We start from the raw sequence: 20472 nt of genomic DNA, 5'->3' as shown, positions 1-20472 counted from the left end.
ACGTTTAGTATGATGAACGCTCGACAGGAATACAAACTGCGTTTTTCCGATATGTCATCTATGAAATGAAAGTTCATGTAAAAATTTTCAAATAAGTGAAAACTTTCTCACCGAAATTTGAGCTTCAGGAGATTAAACATCTGGCAAATCTCCCCAGGTAACTACAATGTTGGAAATTAAAGTGAGTTTTCAGAGCAGAAAGTGCCCAGAGTTGATCCTACGTGATAACTTCTGGGTCCTGAAAAGCCAACAATGGTTTCTTCAACTTCACAAAATTCATCTCTCTCATTGTCCAGCTTTATTTATTACTGAGAACTTGAAATAAAATAATAGTATACTGTCACAAGATGATTACATCCATCCAGCGAGATCCTACTGTCATCCCATGGAAGCCCAAATGTTTCTTAAATGATTCTAAGGTTTTACTTTCACTACTCCATCTGGATGTTTATTCCACATGTTGATTAATCCTTCTTTTTGTGAAGAATTCCCTGAAATCAGTCCTGAAATTATCTTTTACCAGTTTGAATCTGTGTCCCCTAGTTCTACACTAGCAGTTTAATTTAAAGTAATATTCCGGGGTAATGTTTTCTATACCCTTAACAATCTTATAAATCTCCAGAAGATCACCTGTTAGATCCAAGTCTCTCCAGTCTTGACCCCTGACACTGGGAATCAGCCTCGAGGCTCTTTCTGCACTGCCTCCAACGCTTGAATGTCTCTCTTGTTTATTGGTGACCAGAACTGGATACGATATTTAAGGTGGACTCTAAGGGAATCAATGGATATGGGGATCGGGCAGGAAAGTGGAGTTGAGGTCGAGGATCAGCCATGATCTTATTAAATGGCGGAGCAGGCTCGAGGGGCGGTATGGCCAACTCCTGCTCCTATTTCTTATGTTCTTATGTGAGGTTAATCTGAGTTATAGCAAATCAGAGGCAGCTAGTTCACAGACCTCCTCAAACCTTTTGAATTCAAAAGCTCATCTGAAACTTAATGTCCTGGTGCTATGATGCAGATTCTGATCCACAAGTTCCAACACAGCGAGTTCCTGATCTTGGCTTGGCCATCAAGGCACCAGGCTGCTCCAGCAGAGCGAGGAAGGTGCAAAAGTAGTGATATCGGCCTCTTTTCATACAGCTCATTGCAGCTGGCCCAAGAGAGACAGTCATATGTCCATCCTTTCATCCAGGGAACGATTCATGTCAGGGAGGAGGTGAGAAAATAAGAGAAAAGGGGAAATAAAATGAATGAATTACATACTTGAATTGCATCTATCAAAAGAGCATTTTGCTCACCCAAATTAAAACAGCAAATAAAATTGGGCAGAGATCATTGACAAATTTGTGGATACCTTTTTATGATACAATAATAGTTACTGATGTGGAACTTCTCAAGCTAAATAGCACAGAAACTATTTCTCCCATCAATCAATCAATCAGAAGAGAATCCTGTGGCAGGGCTTACAACTGAAACGTCAACTGTCTCGTGTTTTCTCGATGGATGCTGCCTGACCTGGTGAGTGTCTCTGTTTTTGTTTCTGATTTCTAGCATCAGCAGTATTTTGTTTTTTGTTCAGAAAAGAATCCAACTTTGGGGGGGGGGGGTGCGGGGCGGGGGTAGAATATAACCTCTAGTCTGAGTTGGTTTGTTTTGTTATATATATATATAATTTGGGTCTGTTTTTCTTTTTTATAATCATTGTTAGTTAGCAAGTTCTAATGCTGTATATATAAATAGGGGGAAGTTGTTCTTCCCTCATGCTGTTAGTGTTAATGATGTATATAGGGATAGATCAAGTAATTACAGGCCAATCAGTCTAACCTCGGTGGTGGGCAAATTATTGGAAATAATTCTGAGGGACGGTATAAATCGTCGTTTAGAAAGGCACGGATTAATCAAGGACAGTCAGCATGGATTTGTTCAGGGAAGGTCGTGTCTGACTGACTTGATTGAATTTTTTGAGGAGGTAACAAGTAGGGTCGATGAGGATAGCGCGTTAGACATAGTCTACGTGGATTTTAGCAAGGCTTTTGACAAGGTCCCACATGGCAGACTGATCGGAAAAGTAAAAGCCCATGGGATCCAAGGGAAAGTGACAAGTTGGATCCAAAATTGGCCCAGTGGCAGGAAGCAAAGGGTAATGGTCGTCGGGTGTTTTTGTGACTGGAAGGCTGTTTCCGGTTGGGGTTCCATGGAGTTCAGTACTAGGTCCCTTGCTTTTTGTGATATATATTAATGATTTAGACTTAAATGTAAGGGGCATGATTAAGACGTTTGCAGATGATACAAAAATTGGCCCTGTGGTTGATAGTGAGGAGGAAAGCTGTAGACTGCAGGAAGATATCAATGGGTTGGTCAGGTGGGCAGAAAAGTGGCAAATGGAATTCAATCCAGAGAAGTGTGAGGTAATGCATTTGGGGGGGGGGCAAACAAGGCAAGGGAATACACAATAAATGGGAGGATACTGAGAGGTGTAGAGGAACAGAAGGACCTTGGAGTGCATATTCACAGATCCCCGAAGGTAGCAGGACAGCTGGATAAGGTGGTTAAAAAGGCATACAGGATACTTTCCTTTTTTAGCCGAGCTTGAACTGTATAAAACACCAGTTAGGCCACAGCTTGAGTACTGCGTTCAGTTCTGGTCACCACATTACAGGAAAGATATGATTGCACTAGAGAGGGTACAGAGGAGATTTAGAAGGATGTTGCCAGGACTGGAGAATTTTAACTGTGAGGAAAGATTGGATAGGCTGGGGCTGTTTTCACTGGAACAGAGGAGGCTGAGGGGTGATTTCATTGAGGTGTATAAAATTATTACGGGACTAGATAGAGTGAATAGAAAGGACTTCTTACCTTCGCAGAGGGGTCAGTGACCAGGAGGCACAGATTTAACGTAATTGGTAGAAGGATTAGAGGGGAACTGAAGAGAATTTTTTTCACCCAGAGGGTGGTGGGGGTCTGGAACTCACTACCTGAAAGGATGGTAGAGGCAGAAACCCTCATCACATTTAAAAAGTACTTGGATGTGCATTTTAAGTGCCATGACCTACAGGGCTACGGACCAAGTGCTAGAAAGAGGGATTAAGCTGGATAGCTATTTCTCGGCTGGCACGGACACGATGGACCGAATGGCCTCCTTCTGTGCCATAACTTTCTATGATTCTATAAAATCAATACCATATCTATTTTTTAAAAACTCAAACCTTTGAGTTACTTTCTTGATGGTAAATCATATTGAATTTAGTGGTGGGCTTTTCTAAAATTAGTTCCTCAGAGGATTAGAAACAGGAAGATCAGTCTTTGCCTTCTCAAATGTTTTAGGTAACAACTTGCTGTTTCGAGTTACGACCCAGTAAAAGCCTTTGTAAAACCAGTGTCTTATTTCTTGTGCCTCATGCAACACAAGGGCAAATGAATCTGACCTGATGTAAAAGGAGCTATACTTCTATTATATTTTTATTTGACAAAGATAGACTAGTAGGCCTGTGTGAGTACGAGAGAGGAAATGAAGTCACCTTGCAAGGTTTGCAGGCTTGTTTTGTTCTGTAAATGTGTCAGTAACCGTTGCAGATTTATTGATGTTTTTCACAATTGCACCACCCCTATCTAAAACTTAAGAAGGCAGTTCAACAAGACTCCACAGCTCGGGTCTAGTGAGACAGAGCCTCACTAGACCAGAGTGACCGTAGTAGACTATCCCTCCTCATCCTTCTCGACCTGTCTGCAGCCTTTGACACGGTTGACCACACCATCCTCCTCCAATGCCTCTCTTCCATCAGCCAGCTGGGTGGGACTGGGCTCGCCTGGTTCCATTCTTATCTGTCCAGTTCTAGCCAGAGAATTATCTACAATGGGTTCTCTTCCTGCTTCCGCACCGTTACCTCTGGAGTCCCCCTAGGACCTATCCTGGGCCCCCTCCTATTTCTCATCTACATGCTGCCCCTCAGAGACATCATCTGAAAACACATCAGGTTCCACATGTACGCTGATAACATCCCTCACCATCACCTCCCTCGACCCCTCCACTCTCCCTGATTTGTCACACTGCTTGTCTGACATCCAGTACTGGATGAGCAAAAATTTCCTCCAACTAAATATTGGGAAGACCGAAGTTATTGTCTTCGTTCCCCGCCACAAACTCCATTCCCTATCCACGACTCCATCCCTCTCCCTGGCTACTGTCTGAGGCTGAACCAGACTGTTCAGAACCTTGGCATCCTACTTGACCACGAGATGAGCTTCTGACCACATATCTGCTCCATCACTAAGACCACCTACTTCCACCTCCATTACATCGCCCGTCTCTGCCCCTGCCTCAATTCATCTGCTGCTGAAACCCTCATCCATGCCTTCGTTACCTCGATGCTTGACTATTCCAATGCTCTCCAGGCCGGCCTCCCATCTTCCACCCTCTATAAACTTGAGCTCATCCAAAGGTCTGCTGCCCGTATCCTAACTTGCACCAAGTCCCATTCACCCATTGCCCCTGTGCTCGCTGACGTATACTGGCTCCTGGTCTGGGAATGACTCTATTTTAAAAATTCTCATCCTTGTTTTCAAATCCCTCTATGGCCTCTCCCCTCCCTATCTCTGTAACCTCCTCCAGCCCTACAACCCTCCGAGATCTCTATGCTCCTCCAATTCTGGCCTCTTGCGCATCTCCGATTTTAATCGCTCCGCCATTGGCGGCCTTGCCTTCAGCTGCCTAGGCCCTAAGCTCTGGAATTCCCTCCCTAAACCTCTCTGCCTCTCCCTCCTCCTTTAAGACGCTCCTTAAAACTTAACTCTTTGACCAAGTTTTCAGTCACCTGTCCTAATATCTCCTGATGTGGCTCGGTGTCAAATTTTGTTTGTAAATCGTTCCTTTGAAGCACCTTGGAATGTTTTCCTACGTTAATAAATGCACGATGTTGTTGTCATTGTTGTTGTTGAGTGCAGGTTGAGCATACCACTGTTGCCCCAATTCACTGAACCGTGCCCACCGCTAGCAAAGCTCTTTAATAGCAGCTTTGTATGGGAAATTACTCCTTTAAATGCTCTGGCTGAAAATACCCTCTTAAATGTTCTGGCTGTTCCAAATCAAATTTGGAAAACACTAAAGGTGTCAGCTGTTACTACAGAATGCTGTGACCATGATCGGTTGTTCTTTTCTGATGGGTTATGATACATTTCCTACTTTACTGAAAACTTTGCTGCATCCTTTCTATTTTTTTCCACTCATGCCAACAACAATGAGCTACTCACATTTGATTTAATTAGTGATATTGGTGGAGGGCTCAGAAGTTTATCCAGTCAGTAGCTGAGCCACATAGACCAGGAAGGTTCCAGGCTAACTGGTTTGGCTATGATGCTGCTTCCAATCATATAGCCTGCTAACATTAACTGTCAAGGCAAAAAAAAGAGCTTATTCAGATAATTTATGTAGGTTTTACTGAAATGTCTAATGTGTGAAAATATTTTTTACACATATAAAAGGGTTTTTTAAAATTATGCAGTCCATTTAGTCATCGAATTCAGTCAACCAGACTCTGTTTCAGAATGTGTTTATTAAAAGTGTGATGAATCTTTAACCACATGTGTACGGCTAAGACTAGAGGTGTGATTTTTAATAAAGGCGCATTCTGCATAATTTGCACAGTGCCTGGTCAATTTAATTGCCTTTTCTCTCTTCAGCACCTTTGAGCCACATTGAAAAAGGGAGCAGTATGCACTTCATTAGAATTAGATCTAAATAAGCTAAATGGTGTATGAGCTTGCCACCAACTACCAGGTTGTGAAGGCTGCAATATGACTTGTTATTGTGAGTGAATTGGGTGCCTTCGGTTCATTGAGAACTACCACCTTTTTAAAAATACTAAATGGGGAGATTTTCCTGGGCTGTGTCCGGGTGTACTGCATCACCTGGGTGCAAAATGTATCGGAAAATCAGGCAGGTCAAAGTGCACACCTGTGAAGGAATCCGCCTGATTTTCTTTAAATTGCTGGGGGAATTAAGAACAATTGCATGCTGTCCCCACTGCCAACCTGGCATGGACCAGCAATTGTACGGTTCAGTTACTCCCTATGTAAACCTGCTCCGTCCTTCATCAGAGTGCTCACCTAGATCCGTGTATTCAAAGATCTAATACCCCAAGGCATTTGTTTGCTGCTGTATTCTGCTCAATAAATCTGTGTTCTTCTTATGGACAACTATTGTGACTGTTTTGAAACATTAGCTTTACTCTTCAAGTGTTGTTTAATCAATCCTCACTGCTAACAATCCTGATACGCATGATGTTGCTTTCACTTGTAACCTTGGTATCCAAGTGAAGGCAAAACCACTTGTTTGAATATTACTTCAATGATATCAATACGTGGAGTAAAAGAACAACACGCTTAAAGGAAGGCAGATGGCCACTTCAAATTTTCACACTGCTTCAAAGGAAGTCAATGCAAAAGTCTAAATGGAGATTAAACTGTTGCTTATGTATTAATATTAAAGTATTTTTCATTGCTTTGGATTCTATGGCACAAATCATGGTGATTGTGCAAAAAACAAATCTGAAACAATGTTCACCAAGATAATGGGTAGATGAATTCTGATTGGATGATATGATGAGACGATTTTATTGGTTGACAGTGAATGTGATTAATTGATGTGCATAACTTTGCTCTGTAACAGACTAGTTATTATTGTTCATTGTGCTGAGAGGTCAAATCTTACAGGCCCTTCGTGCATTTATTATAGCGCCTTTAACGTAGGAAAACATTCCAAGGTGCTTCAAAGGAACGATTTACAAACAAAATTTGACACCGAACCACATCAGGAGATATTAGGACAGGTGACCGAAAACTTAGTCAAAGAGGTAAGTTTGGTCAGCCAACTGCACCCCCCTCAACTCCACTTCATAGCACCATGTTAAAAAAATGCCAGTTTATCTACTACAAAAGTAGTTTCATTGGGGCCAATCGCTGAAATTGCTGTTCACATGCCAGTAACGACCTCAAAATGGTGTCAGTAGACTCGTTGCTCCAATAACACTTCGTCCTCCACCATTTTTACAGGGGCCAACCGCTGTACAGCCGGTGCATCCACCTGTTTCAAGCAGTAGGCCCTTTTAATATGCAAACCGGGGTCCTATGTACAATTCAATTTTAGAATAGAACTGTTGGGAGCATTCACTTTGAGCTCTCTGAACAGTTTTACTGGGTGTGCAGCTGAAGAACCCGTTTAAAATTAAGTTTAAAATTACTTTTATGGGGTCAAAAGGAACAGAGTGTTCCTCAGAGCCTCACAAAGGTAATTAGGTGTCAGCCGTGGCTCAGTGATAATACTCTCACCTCTGAGTCAGAAGGTCATGGATTCAAGTCCAACTCCAGAGATTTGAGCACAAAAATCCAGGCAGACATTTCAGTGCAATACCGAGCGAGTGCTGCACTGTCGGAAGTGCTGCCTTTTGGGGGAGTCGTTAAACCGAGGCCCCCTCTCAAGTGGATGTAAAAGATCCCATTTCGAAGAAGAGCAGGAGAGTTCTCCTTGGCGTCCTGGCCAATATTTATCACTCAACTAACATCACCAAAAAAAACCAGATTATCTGGTCATTGTTATATTGCTGTTTGTGGGACCTTGCTGTGTGCAAATTGGCTGCTGCGTTTCCTACATTACACCAGTGACAGCACTTCAAAAATATTTAATTGGCTGCAAAGCGCTTTGGGATGTCTTGAGGTTGTGAAAAGCACAATATAAATGCAAGTCTTCCTTTCTTTTCTTACTGTCACCTCGGGCTCCCCCTTCTCCGCAATCACGATCGCCCCCAGGATTTGCATTGCTGCAGGCCCTGAGGCCACCTGACATTGCACCAGGCCAAATCCGGCAAGCTGCATCAGGACGCCCGGTTGTTGCCTGTGGCTCATCAGTTCTGTTTAAATGAGGCCCGAGCCTCAAAATGTCTCCTGCCTTATCGCTGCCGGAATCATAGTCATAGAATCATAGAGTACAGAAGGAGGCCATTCAGCCCATCATGCCTGTGCCGGCCCTTTGAAAGAGTTATCCAATTCGTCCCACTCCCCTGCTCTTTCCCCATAGCCCAGCAAATTATTACCCTTCAAGTATTTATCCAATTCTTTTTTGAAAGTTACTATTGAATCTGCTTCCACCACCCTTTCAGGCAGTGCATTCCAGATTATAACAACCCGCCACGTAAAAAAGTTTTTCCTCATGTCACCTCTGGCTCTTTTGCCAATTACCTTAAATCTGTGTCCTCTAGTTACTGACTGTTCTGCCACTGGAAATGGTTTCTCCTTATTTACTCTATCAAATCCCTTCATGATTTTGAACACCTCTATTAAATCTCCCTTTAACCCTCTGCTATAAGGAGAACAACCACAGCTTCTCCAGTCTCTCCACGTAACAGAAGTCCCTCATTCCTGGCACCATTCTAGTAAATCTCTTCTGCAACCTCTCTATGGCCTTTTTTTTATTTGTTCATGGGATGTGGACGTCGCTGGCAAAGCCAGCATTTATGCCCATCCCTAATTGCCCTTGAGAAGGTGGTGGTGAAGGTTCTCCCACAGTGCTGTTAGGTAGGGAGTTCCAGGATTTTGAACCAACGACGATGAAGGAACGGTGATATATTTCCAAGTCGGGATGGTGTGTGACTTGGAGGGGAACGTGCAAGTGGTTTTCTTCCCATGTGCCTGCTGCCCTTGTCCTTCAAGGTGGTAGAGGTCACGGGTTTGATACGTGCTGTCGAAGAAGCCTTGGTGAGTTGCTGCAGTGCATCCTGTGGATGGTGCACACTGCAGCCACGGTGCACCGGTGGTGGAGGGAGTGAATGTTTAGGGTGGTGGATCATGGGGGCTGCTTTGTTCTGGATGGTGTCGATTTTCTTGAGCGTTGTTGGAGCTGCACTCATCCAGGCAAGTGGAGAGTATTCCATCACACTCCTGACTTGTGCCTTGTAGATGGTGGAAAGGCTTTGGGGAGTCAGGAGGTGAGTCACTCGCCACTGAAACCCAGCCTCTGACCTGCTCTTGTAGCCACAGTATTTATGGGGGCTGGTCCAGTTAAGTTTCTGGTCAATGGTGACCCCCCGGATGTTGATGGTGGGGGATTCGGTGATGGTAATGCCGTTGAATGTCAAGGGGAGGTGGTTAGAATCTCTCTTGTTGGAGATGGTCATTGCCTGGCACTTGTCTGGAGCGAATGTTACATGCCACTTATCAGCCCAAGCCTGGATGTTGTCCAGGTCTTACTGCATGCGGGCACGGACAGCTTCATTATCTGAGGGGTTGCGAATGGAACTGAACACTGTGCAATCATCAGCGAACATCCCCATTTCTGACCACATGATGGAGGGTAGGTCATTGATGAAGCAACTGAAGATGGTTGGGCCTAGGACACTGCCCTGAGGAACTCCTGCAGCAATGCCCAGGGGCTGAGATGATTGGCCTCCAACAACCACTACCATCTTTCTTTGTATTAGGTATGACTCCAGCCACTAGAGAGTTTTCCCCGATTCCCATTGACTTCAATTTTACTTGGACTCCTTGGTGCCACACTCGGTCAAATGCTGCCTTGATGTCAAGGGCGGTCACTCTCACCTCACCTCTGGAATTCAGCTCTTTTGTCCAGGTTTGGACCAAGGATGTAATGTGGTCTGGAGCCGAGAGGTCCTGGCGGAACCCAAACTGAGCATCGGTGAGCAGGTTATTGGTGAGTATGTGCCACTGTTGATGACACCTTCCATCACTTTGCTGATGATTGAGAGTAGACTGAGAGAATCATAGAAAGATTACAGCGAGGAAGGAGGCCATTTGGCCCATCGAGTCCGCGCCGGCTCTATGCAAGAGAATCCAGCTAGTCCCACTCCCCCGCCCTTTCCCCATAGCCCTGCAAATTTTTTCATTTCAAGTACTTATCCAGTTCCCTTTTGAAGGCCATGATTGATTCGCCTCCACCACATGGGGCGGTAGTTGGTAGTTGGCAACTGACAAATTGGATTTGTCCTACTTTTGTGGACAGGACATACCTGGGCAATTTTCCACATTGTCAGGTAGATGCCAGTGTTGTAGCTGTACTGGAACAGTTTGGCTAGAGGCGCGGCTAGTTCTGGAGCACAAGTCTTCAGCACTACAGCTGGGATGTTGTCGGGGCCCATAATCTTTGCTGTATCCAGTGCACTCAGGCGTTTCTTGATATCACGTGGAGTGAATCAAATTGGCTGAAGACTGGCTTCTGTGATGGTGGGGATATCGGGATGAGGCCAAGATGGATCATCCACTCGGCACTTCTGGCTGAAGATGCTTGCAAATGCTTCAGCCGTGCCTTTTGCATTCACGTGCTGGACTCCGCCATCATTGAGGACTGGGATGTTTACAGAGCCTCCTCCTCAAGTTAGTTGTTTAATTGTCCACCACCATTCACAACTGGGTGTGGCAGGACTGCAGAGCTTTGATCTGATCCGTTGGTTGTGGAATCGCTTAGCTTTGTCTGTAGCATGTTGCTTCCGCTGTTTAGCATGCATGTTGTCCTGAGTTGTAGCTTCACCAGGTTGGCACCTCATTTTTAGGTACGCCTGGTGCTGCTCCTGGCACGCTTTTCTACACTCCTCATTGAACCAGGGTTGATCCCCTGGCTTGTTGCTAGTGGTAGAGTGAGGAATATGCCAGGCCATGAGGTTACAGATTGTGCTGGAATACAATTCTGCTGCTGCTGATGGCCCACAGCGCCTCATGGATGCCCAGTTTTGAGCTGCTAGATCTGTTCTGAATTTATCCCATTTAGCACAGTGATAGTGCGACACAACATGTTGGATGGTGTCCTCAGTGCGAAGACAGGACTTCGTCTCCACGAGGACTGTGCGGTGATCACTCCTACCAATACTGTCATTGACATCCTTCCTAAAGAATGGTGCCCAAAATTTGACCCAATACTCCAGCTGGGGCCTAACCAGTGTTTTATAAAGGTTTAGCATAACTTCCTTGCTTTTGTACTCTATGCCTCTATTTATAAAACCTTCTCAACTTGTTCTGCCACCTTCAAAGATTTTTGTACATAAGCCCCCAAGTCTCTCTGTTCTTGCACCCCCTTTAAAATTGTACCATTTAGTTTACATGACGAAAGTTAAAATGTACCCCACCGTGCAGCTCAGTCAAAGACAGTTGCCCTGAAATTCCGCGGAGTTCTCCTGATCTGCCGCCAAGATTTTGGCTGGAAATTGGTGGAAACCCCCGAGAAACTGCTCTTTCTGTTTGTTTACACCCTTTCTCCGGTGGTTCCGTAACTCTCCTGCTGGAGAAACCCCGCCCTAATTCCAGGCATGTGATTTTCCTTCTAATGCTAATTGAGACTTTTGATTAAAACAAAAAGCTGCTTTGTCGACATCATGAGGTAGAATGTCTGTGGGGATTTCCTGGTCTCTCGCCATGAGTTTGGCAGCGGAAACTGCGGTAAAATGGTGGGAACAGCTGTTATGCCGTTTCTCTGAGTTATGGGGGAGATCAGAAGAATCTCTGCAGAAATTCCAGGCACTTCTATTAATCTTATAAGTAAGATGTGCCTGATAAGTTACTAAATAAATTATAGCTCTGGTGGCTTTATATTACCAAAAAATACTCATATCTACATATAAAAAAGAGGATCAAAAACTCCAAGTGTTGGAAGTCTGAAATGAAAACAGAAAACGCTGGAAAGACACAGCACATCACTCAGCATCCATAAAAAGATCAGACTGGATGTGACATTTCAGGTGTAGACACTGTCATATCAATGTAACTGTTAAAACTGCAGCAACTGTACAAATATTGTATTGTATCTGTGTCTATTTGTGAATCAGTGCATCAGTCCTAGCATCTGTTATATTAGCATGTAACACTTAGTAAGAATTGATTTTACGGGATCTACTTTGGTCTCCCAGGGTGAAACTGGCGGGATCTGTGCAGTATGAGATCAACAGCCGCCCAGCGGAGTCGACGAGGGACCCATCCCAGTTTTCGGATTGCCCCTCATTAGCATGCAATAGATGAGCTGCCACTGCAAAAAACAGTCCCTGTCGGCAGCCCACCGATTAGGAGGCAGGAAACTAGCTGCTGCTGCTTCAGGAGGGCCTGCAGCAACTTAAAGGGAAGCAACACTGTGGAGCTGCAAGAATATCTCTGGGGGCAAGAAGAGTGTCAGCAGGGCCCCGAGCTTTTTGGATCCAGCCACAGAGATGCTGGTAGAGATCTTCCTCCCCTCAGATGGTTGGCAGACACCAAAGCAAATTGGTGAATGGGCACGGAAAGGAGGTACAACATGTGAATGCAAGCAGCATTTTCTCCAGGATCTGGCTGCAGTGCAGTTAGAAATCTAATGATCCCACCAGGAGTGCCACGGTAACACTTCCCATCACATCTCTCAGTCTTCTACACATCCCTGTAAGACCATACCTTTGCCTCTGCACTATCTCCTTCTCCATTTCCCATGGCTATCTAAAAGTCAGTAGGCAAGACGTCACTGCACCTCTTTCTGCTTATACTCACCTTCAAAAGCTGCATCTGCTCCCTTGGTACACTTGCTGTTTCTTCCTGTCATCATGCACCCTATGATAAGATGCTCACAATAACAAGGATTATGGCCCCTGCCATAAGGCGCATATTATCCCACTTCCACTCATCGTGTAAGAGAAGCTAGGATTAAATTCAAATGGCTGATAAAACCTGAGAAACGGAGCCTCATTAACATATTATAATCACGGACCTGCCTCTCCATAGTGGGTCACTTGGACGCCCTCAAACCCGCCGCGGTTAAAACAGACGTAGACATTGGAGTCGGGTTTTGTATATTTGCCCATTTAACCCCCCCCCACCCCGCCCCCAATCCTTTCCCATCCGTCATGAGGGGGCTAAAACTACCCCCCCCCCCCCACCCAGAGTTCAGTAAAAAAATATATTCTGTACGCTACCAATTGTTAATTGCATTGGATTGCCTGCCAGGGAGCTTCCAAAACATGTTGATTAGGATGGTGGGATCCACTATCCACTTATGTAAGATTTTCAAGCATGGCATCGACACTCTGCAGTCGACCATGGAGTACATGGTCACTTTGATGTCATTGCAGCTTAGTCCACCCCACAGGAGTCTGTGACACCAGTAACAGCATCTCTCAGGGTGCTTACAGTGGGGTGAGGCAGGCTCTGGAGGACCACCTTGTAGAAGCATTATAGTAGGTAAGACAGCACTTCAAATAGACACCAGGGACTCACACCAAAGTGAGAAATAGTGTGTAGGACTTTCACTAAGCCAGTAAAACCACAATATTGTTTGAAATCTTGTGTGCAGAGAGTGTACCTGTAGTGGCTGGTGATCTTGCAATGTTAGGTGATGTGAATAGCAATTTTGGTATTTGAGTAGATATTGCTGATTGTAGGGTGGTAGGACTGAAACATATGTTGATCATGACTGATAATGCATAGAAGTATGAATCATTCAGCTGAAGTTCTCTTTGATGAGCGACTGCTGAAAAGCTCTGGCTGTAGGTAACTGTTGAAACCCTTCCACTTCCTCACCATCATTCATGTCACTGGTTTCTTCTTCCTTACCATGCTGAAGGCTATCCGTGTGTAGTCCTCATTACAGAACAACCTTATGCAGCAAACAGCAAACCACAATCATACGGGATATTTTTTCTGGGCTGTATTGCAAGAATCCACCAGTACTGTCCAGACTCCAGTGGTCTGCTCGATGAGGGTTGTCGTTGACTCATAGATCTGAATGTAGCGGAGTTCCACAGCCCATCATGAGTTCCTAAGAGGTGTCATAAATCAAGTGTGCAGTGGATAGCCCTTGTCTCCAAGAGCTGTGCAAGGGCAAACAGTAAGGGAATGGTTGACTGATGCAATATAAGAGCATTATGGCAACTACCAGGAAAGCAGGCACAGACCTATATGATGCACTGCTAGTCATCACACACCAGTTGCACATTAATAGGGCTTGCAAATCATGAAGGTGATCACATTGTTACAAAGGGGTGGAAGTTGTGTTACAGTTGTATAAAGCATCTGGAATACTGCATCCAGTTCTGGGCACCGCACCTCAGGAAGGATATATTGGCCTTGGAGGGGGTGCAGCACAGATTCACCAGGAAGATACCAGGGCTAAAAGGGTTAAATTATGAGGACAGGTTGCACAGACTAGGCTTGTATTCCCTTGAATATAGAAGATTAAGGTGTAATCGAGGTGTTTAAGATGATTAAAGGATTTGACTGAGAGATAGAGAGAAACTATTTCCTCTGGAGGGGGAGTCCAGAACAATGGGGCATAACCTTAAAATTAGAACTAGGCCATTCAAGACTGATGTCAGAAAGCACTTCTTCACACAAAGGATAGTAGAAATCTGGAACTCTCCCTCAAGCAGAGGCTAGGTCAATTGAAAATTTCAAAACTGAGATTGATAGATTTTTTTTTAGGTAAGGGTTTTAAGGGATATGGAACCAAGGCGAAAGTTGATATAGATCGGCTGTGATCTAATTGGATGGCGAAGCAAGATGGAGGGGCTGAATGGTCTGCTCCTGTTCCTATGCGTGAAGGAGCTCACAGAACAATACTGGTGCAGTCAATGATGCTCTGGACTTGGAGGAATCCTGACGGCTATGTTCCTGTTGCCACCATGTTGCTGTGATCCTCAGACGAAGCGGCCCAGGCGACCAACTGATACAAGCGCACAACTGATTTAGGTATTTAAATTAAATCTTATGAACCCAGTTCCATCAATAGAAATGAAAATTGGGAGAGCTGTATAATGGGAGGCTGATCCGAAGTGGCCCATTTTACACTATTCGGCCAAAGTCATAATTACTCCCACTGCATGCACTGCAAAACAAGCCCTTTTGTCTTTCACATCACAGGGGATGTATTGGAAGAGACCAGCAACTCCAATGACCAGGCACTTCCAGATCAACAGCTGCTGCCACAGTCATAAAATCACAGAATCATACATCAAAGAAGGAAGCCATTCGACCCATCATGCCTGTGCCGGTTCTCTGAAAGAGCAACCAATTAGTCCCTGCTCCTTTCCCATAGCCCTGCAATTTTTTCCTTTTTAAGTATATATCCAATTCCCTTTTGAAAGTTACGATTCAATCTGCTTCCACCACCCTTTCAGGCAGTGCATTCCAGATCATCATAACTCACTGAGTAAAAAAATTTCTCCTGATCTCCCCCCTGGCTTTTTTGCCAATTATCTTAAATCTGTGTCCTCTGTTTATCAACCCTCATGCCAGTAGAAACAGTTTCACTCTATCTACCCTGTGAAAACACCTCATAATTTTGAACACCTCTATTAAATCTCCCCTTAACCTTCTTTGCTCTAAGGAGAACAATCCCAGCTTCTCCAGTCTCTCCTCCATGTTTTAAATCGAGTCACATCGAAACTACAGCACAGAAACAGGCCATTCAGCCCAACTGGTCTATCCCGTCGTTTATGCTCCATACTCCCTCCCTACTCCACTTAATCCTATCAGGATATCCTTCAATTCCTGTCTCCCTCACGTGCTTACCTAGCTTCCCCTTAAATGCATCTGTGCTATTTGCCTCAACTATTTCTTGTGGTAGCGGGTTCCACATTTGTCCCATTCTTTGGGTAAAGAAGTTTCTCCTGAATTCCCTATTGGATTTATTAGCGACTATTTTATTTTTATGATCTCTAGTTTTGGAGTCCCCCACAAGTGGAAGCATTTTCTCTCCATCTACCCTAACAAACACTATCATTATCTTAAAGACCTCTATCACGTCACCCCTAGAGAAAAGAGCCCCAGCCTGTTCAGCCTTTCCTGATAAGGATATCCTCTCAGTTCTGGTAATTCTTGTGAATCTTTTTTGCACCCTCTCCAATGCCTCGATATCCTTTCTATAATATGGAGACCAGAACTGTGCACAGTACTCCAAGTTGTCATCAACTTTGTCTTACCTGTGCAAGCACCAGCACAGAGGCACTCACTCGCGAGGAATTAGTTGTACAGTTAGAAGGATCGTCGCCAGTTGTCACTGAGAACTATTGAGAATGAGGACCTGGAAGTGGAAGAGAGAGAGAGTGTTATTCCTCCACAGATGGAGGAGAAACAAACGTGTTCGGCTGAGGAGTCTAGGGACCCAGATCTCAGCGAGCCAGACTTCAAAACAGCAATGATTCAGGAGCATCAATCTCATGAGGAGACAGTGGAGACGGTTTCCACACGTATGGCTAAAATGATGGATAAGTGGGAGGAGTCCACTACACACACCTGCAACACATCGCAGGAAGTTATCATGACCAACACCCTGGAGACTGTGACAGTCCAGGTAATCGCTACAACATCGAGACGGCTGGAAGGGTTTCTAAGGACATTGGTGGCAAAAGTTTTTTTATAAATATATTAAGAGAAAGATAGTGTTAAAGAGGAATATGCGCCCATGAAAGACATATGAATGGGAGACTATAATGGACAACAATGAAATGGCAGGCTTGTTATGTGAGCACTTTGTATCCGTCTTCACAGTGGAAGAAGATAAAATACCAGTGGTACAAGGGAACCTAAAAATAAGTCAAGGGGAGGGATACTTGTATTTAATACGAGTTAATAAATGGTAATGATGAAAATAAGGGGTCTTAAGATAGACAAATCTCCAAGACCTGATGGTTTCCACCACAAATTCTTAAAAGAAATAGGTAAGGTAATTGCATTTGCATTCATCAGAATTTTCCAAACCTATTTAGATTCAGGAATTGTGCCTTTGGATTGAAAAATTGTAAAGTTCACTCCATTAATTAAGAAGGGGAGGAGTGAGAAACTAGGTAACTACAGACACATCAGTTTAACATCAATTGTGGGGAAGTTATCGGAATCTATCATCAGGGACAGAATGACGGAGCACTTGGACAAATATCAGCTGATTAAAGGCATATTTACGAGAGGATGGGGAGTGGGGGCGAGTGATTTCAGGGGGATAACCCGGAAATCCAAGGAGCACGGAGGTCTGGTTGAATTTAACAGCAGAACCTCATTATCATTTTTTTATTCCGTTTCCTGTCCGGCAGCTGGCCAGATTGACAGGCTGACCAGCTGCCGAACGGGAAAGCCAGCAGTAGAAGGCCGCAGTCGGTGGCACTCCCCGGTATTCGGGAAAGATCGGGGCTAGGTGCGGAGGGGTCGGGGCACGGCAATCGGGTGGGAGGGAGGCAGGCAAAGATCGGGGTTGGGGGGGAGCGGGGAAAATCGGCTGATCACGGTAGTGAGGAGAGGCTGCAATCGGCAGAAGGGTTGTTTGAAGGGCCGGAGACAGCACTGCTGCTCCTCCTAGCAGACAAGCAGAGCCATAAAAAGCACTTATCTGCTTGATCTGGCAGCTGCCAATTCCATTTTGCTGCCGGGTTTCCCGAGCCCTGGGAAACTCGGTCGGCCAGCGTTAAATTTAAATCAGGCTCCCACTGTATCTACCCGACAATGTGGAAAATTGCCCAGGTATGTCCTGTCCATAAACATAGAAACATAGAAACATAGAAAATAGGAGCAGGAGTAGGCCATTCGGCCCGTCGAGCCTGCTCCGCCATTCAATATGATCATGGCTGATCCTCTATCTCAATACCATATTCCCACCCTCTCCCCATACCTCTTGATGCCTTTTGAGTCTAGAAATCTACCTAGCTCCTTCTTAAATATATTCAGTGACTTCACCTCCTCAGCCTTCTATGGTAGAGAATTCCACAGGTTCACCACCCTCTGAGTGAAGAAATTTCTCCTCGTCTCAGTCCTAAATGTCCTACCCCATATCCTGAGACTGTGACCCCTCGTTTTGGACCCCCCCAGCCAGTGGAAACATCCTCCCTGCATCCAGTCTGTCTAGCCCTGTCAGAAGAATGAGATCCCCTCTCATTCTTCTAAACTTGAGTGAATACAGGCTGAGTCGACCCAATCTCTCCTCATACGACAATCCCGCCATCCTAGGGATCAGTCTGGTGAACTTTCGCTGCACTCCCTCTATGGCAAGTATATCCTTTCTTAGGTAAGGAGACCAAAACTGAACACACTGCTCCAGGTGTGGTGTCACCAAGGCCCTGTATAACTGCAGTAAGACATCCTTGCTCCTATACTCAAATCCTCTTGCAATAAAGGCCAACATACCATTTGCCTTCCTAACTGGCACCACACAAGTGTCAGATAATGACCATCTCCAACAAGAGAGCATAACCACCTCCCCTTGACATTCAACGTCATTACCATCGCTGAGTCCTCCATCATCAACATCCTGGGGGTCACCATTGGCCAGAATCTGAACTGGACCAGCCACATAAATGCCACATAGAGCACGCTGGGTATTTTGCGACAAGTGGCTCACCTCCTGATTCTCTAAAGCCTCTCTACCACCTACAAGGCATGAGTGTAATAGAATACTCTCTACTTGCGGAAGGGTGCAACTCCAACAGCACTCAAGAAGCTCAATACTATCCGAGACAAAGCAGTCTGCTTGATCGGCATCCCATACGCTGAGTTAAACATCCACTCCCTCCACTAACGGCATATCATGACTGCAGTGTGTACCATCTACAGGATGTATTGCAGCAACTACCAAACCAGTGACCTTCACCACCGAGAATGGTAAGGACAGCAGGTGCATCACCTCAAAGTCACACATATCGATGTGGACTTATGGCGCCGTTCCTTCATATTCACTGGGTCTTAGATAGGAACTCCCTACCTAACAGCATTATGGGAGCACCTTCACCCCACGGAGTGCAGCAGTTCAAGAAGGCGGCCCACCACCACCTTCTCAAGGGCAATTAGATCAATAAATGCCGGCCTTACCAGCAACACCCACATCCTGAGAATTAATTTTGAAAAAGGAACTTCACCAACAGATGTGGGAGGGGGGAAGGGGAATAAGGAAAACTGCCAAAGGCCACTTTCAAACATCAAACCAAGTATTCATCAATGAAAATTTTCAGTGAGTTTCTGATTGCAAAGAGAGACAGTTTGTAAATTAATTTAAACAAGTGGAGGTGTGTGCACATCAGGTTATGTTTTTAAACCAAAGGAGTGAGCCCAAATGAGTGAAATGTGACAGATTTAAAGCAACCATACACATAGTGACACTGGAGCAGGCCTTGGGGGGTGGGAGGGTGCGGGGATCACCTAATGCTGGGAGAAAACAGCCAGACAGAAGCTGAGGGTTATTGTCAATTTTATGGCAAGTCAACACGATGGAAGTCAGTAAATATATCATTCAACATTTTCTTTCTTGATTTAAATCTATTTTTGACATGTTTTTCACAGAGTGAGAAATTACACTGGATCCAATAATCATGCTGTACAGAAAAGCAAAAAATGTAAGAATGGAACAAAGCTGTTTGTCATATCCGGTTCAATCCATCATCCAGATCCTTCTCTTTTTTTCACTTGGAGCGAAAACCATCCTGCTACAAATGTATAGATCCTCCTCGTGTCAGTTTAAAATAACGTTCAAATACTGGTTGCTGATTTAAATTGCTAATGCCTGCATCACTGTAGTAGAATATTCTGTATCCTGATGGAATGTGAACTCACAACCTCAGGGTTGCCAGCCTAGTACAATAACCACTAGGCTACTGTATGCACCTTCCTAAACTAGCTACAGATGTGTCCATTGTGCTTGTTTGGTACCATAAAAATGGATTGGAGATCTGCAGACCAGGATGTATTTTAGGTTCCTTAGGGTACTGTGTTTAATTGTTGTAAGATGATGTTTGGTAGTTTTGCATTGTATTATTATTAAAAACTACCTATTTCCCAGTAACCCATCTGCAAGCATTCAGAAGCAATCGCATATGTTAATGAGTTATTTTATTTGCTTGTGAATGGGAAAGAAAACATTCACGGTTACTCAGAACAGATGGATCAGATACCTTAACAGGTTATAAACTGGGGGGGTTTTGGAGCTCAGCAGTTAATTCTGAGCACTGGGATTTACTGAGGAGGACTCCATAATGTGAAGCTTACATTTCTTACAATCAGCATAGAGTCTAAAAGGGGACATGAGGTTGAAGATAGGTGGAATTTGCCAATGGAAAGGCTGTTAATAGCCAAATTTATTTCTCAAAAAAAAAATTAACCTGTTATGGATTTTATTTCTTTTATCAATGCTATTGAACAAATTATTTTATGCTCCATATTTCCATTCAGTTGTTAATAAATACTTTAGTTGCTTTAAGCTATAACAATTCTGGGTCTATGTGTAGTATCTATATGTTCGAACAGTCTACTCATATTTCAAAGTTGCTTCATTCAAATGATCTGATAATTCAATTTTTATCAAGCATTAAATTTCCACTTTACTGTGTTATTTACATTCCTTCATCTAAATGGTTGGATAATTTAAATATTTTTAAGAGAGACTTGCATTTATATAGTGCCTTTCATGACCTCAGGATGCCCCAAAGCGCTTTACAGCCAATTAAGTACTTTTTTAAAAAAAAGTGTAATCACTGTTGTAATACAGGA

At 44.3% G+C, this 20472-nt stretch overlaps 1 protein-coding gene across 2 annotated transcripts in view; it reads right to left on the bottom strand.

Moving 5' to 3' along the window:
- Nucleotides 1-20472, bottom strand: part of cga (glycoprotein hormones, alpha polypeptide) — a 158276-nt gene that overhangs the window by 127278 nt on the left and 10526 nt on the right. For both annotated transcript variants that reach the window (XM_067989170.1, XM_067989169.1), the window contains exon 2: nucleotides 15930-16030. The gene's annotated coding sequence lies outside the window, so the exon portion shown is untranslated. The remainder of the gene's footprint in view (nucleotides 1-15929; nucleotides 16031-20472) is intronic.

Source organism: Heptranchias perlo, chromosome 8, assembly GCF_035084215.1.
Source record: "Heptranchias perlo isolate sHepPer1 chromosome 8, sHepPer1.hap1, whole genome shotgun sequence".
Lineage (NCBI taxonomy): Eukaryota > Metazoa > Chordata > Chondrichthyes > Hexanchiformes > Hexanchidae > Heptranchias > Heptranchias perlo.
The sequence above is the reverse complement of the archived record's forward strand: the minus strand, read 5'-3'. Positions and strand labels throughout refer to the sequence as shown.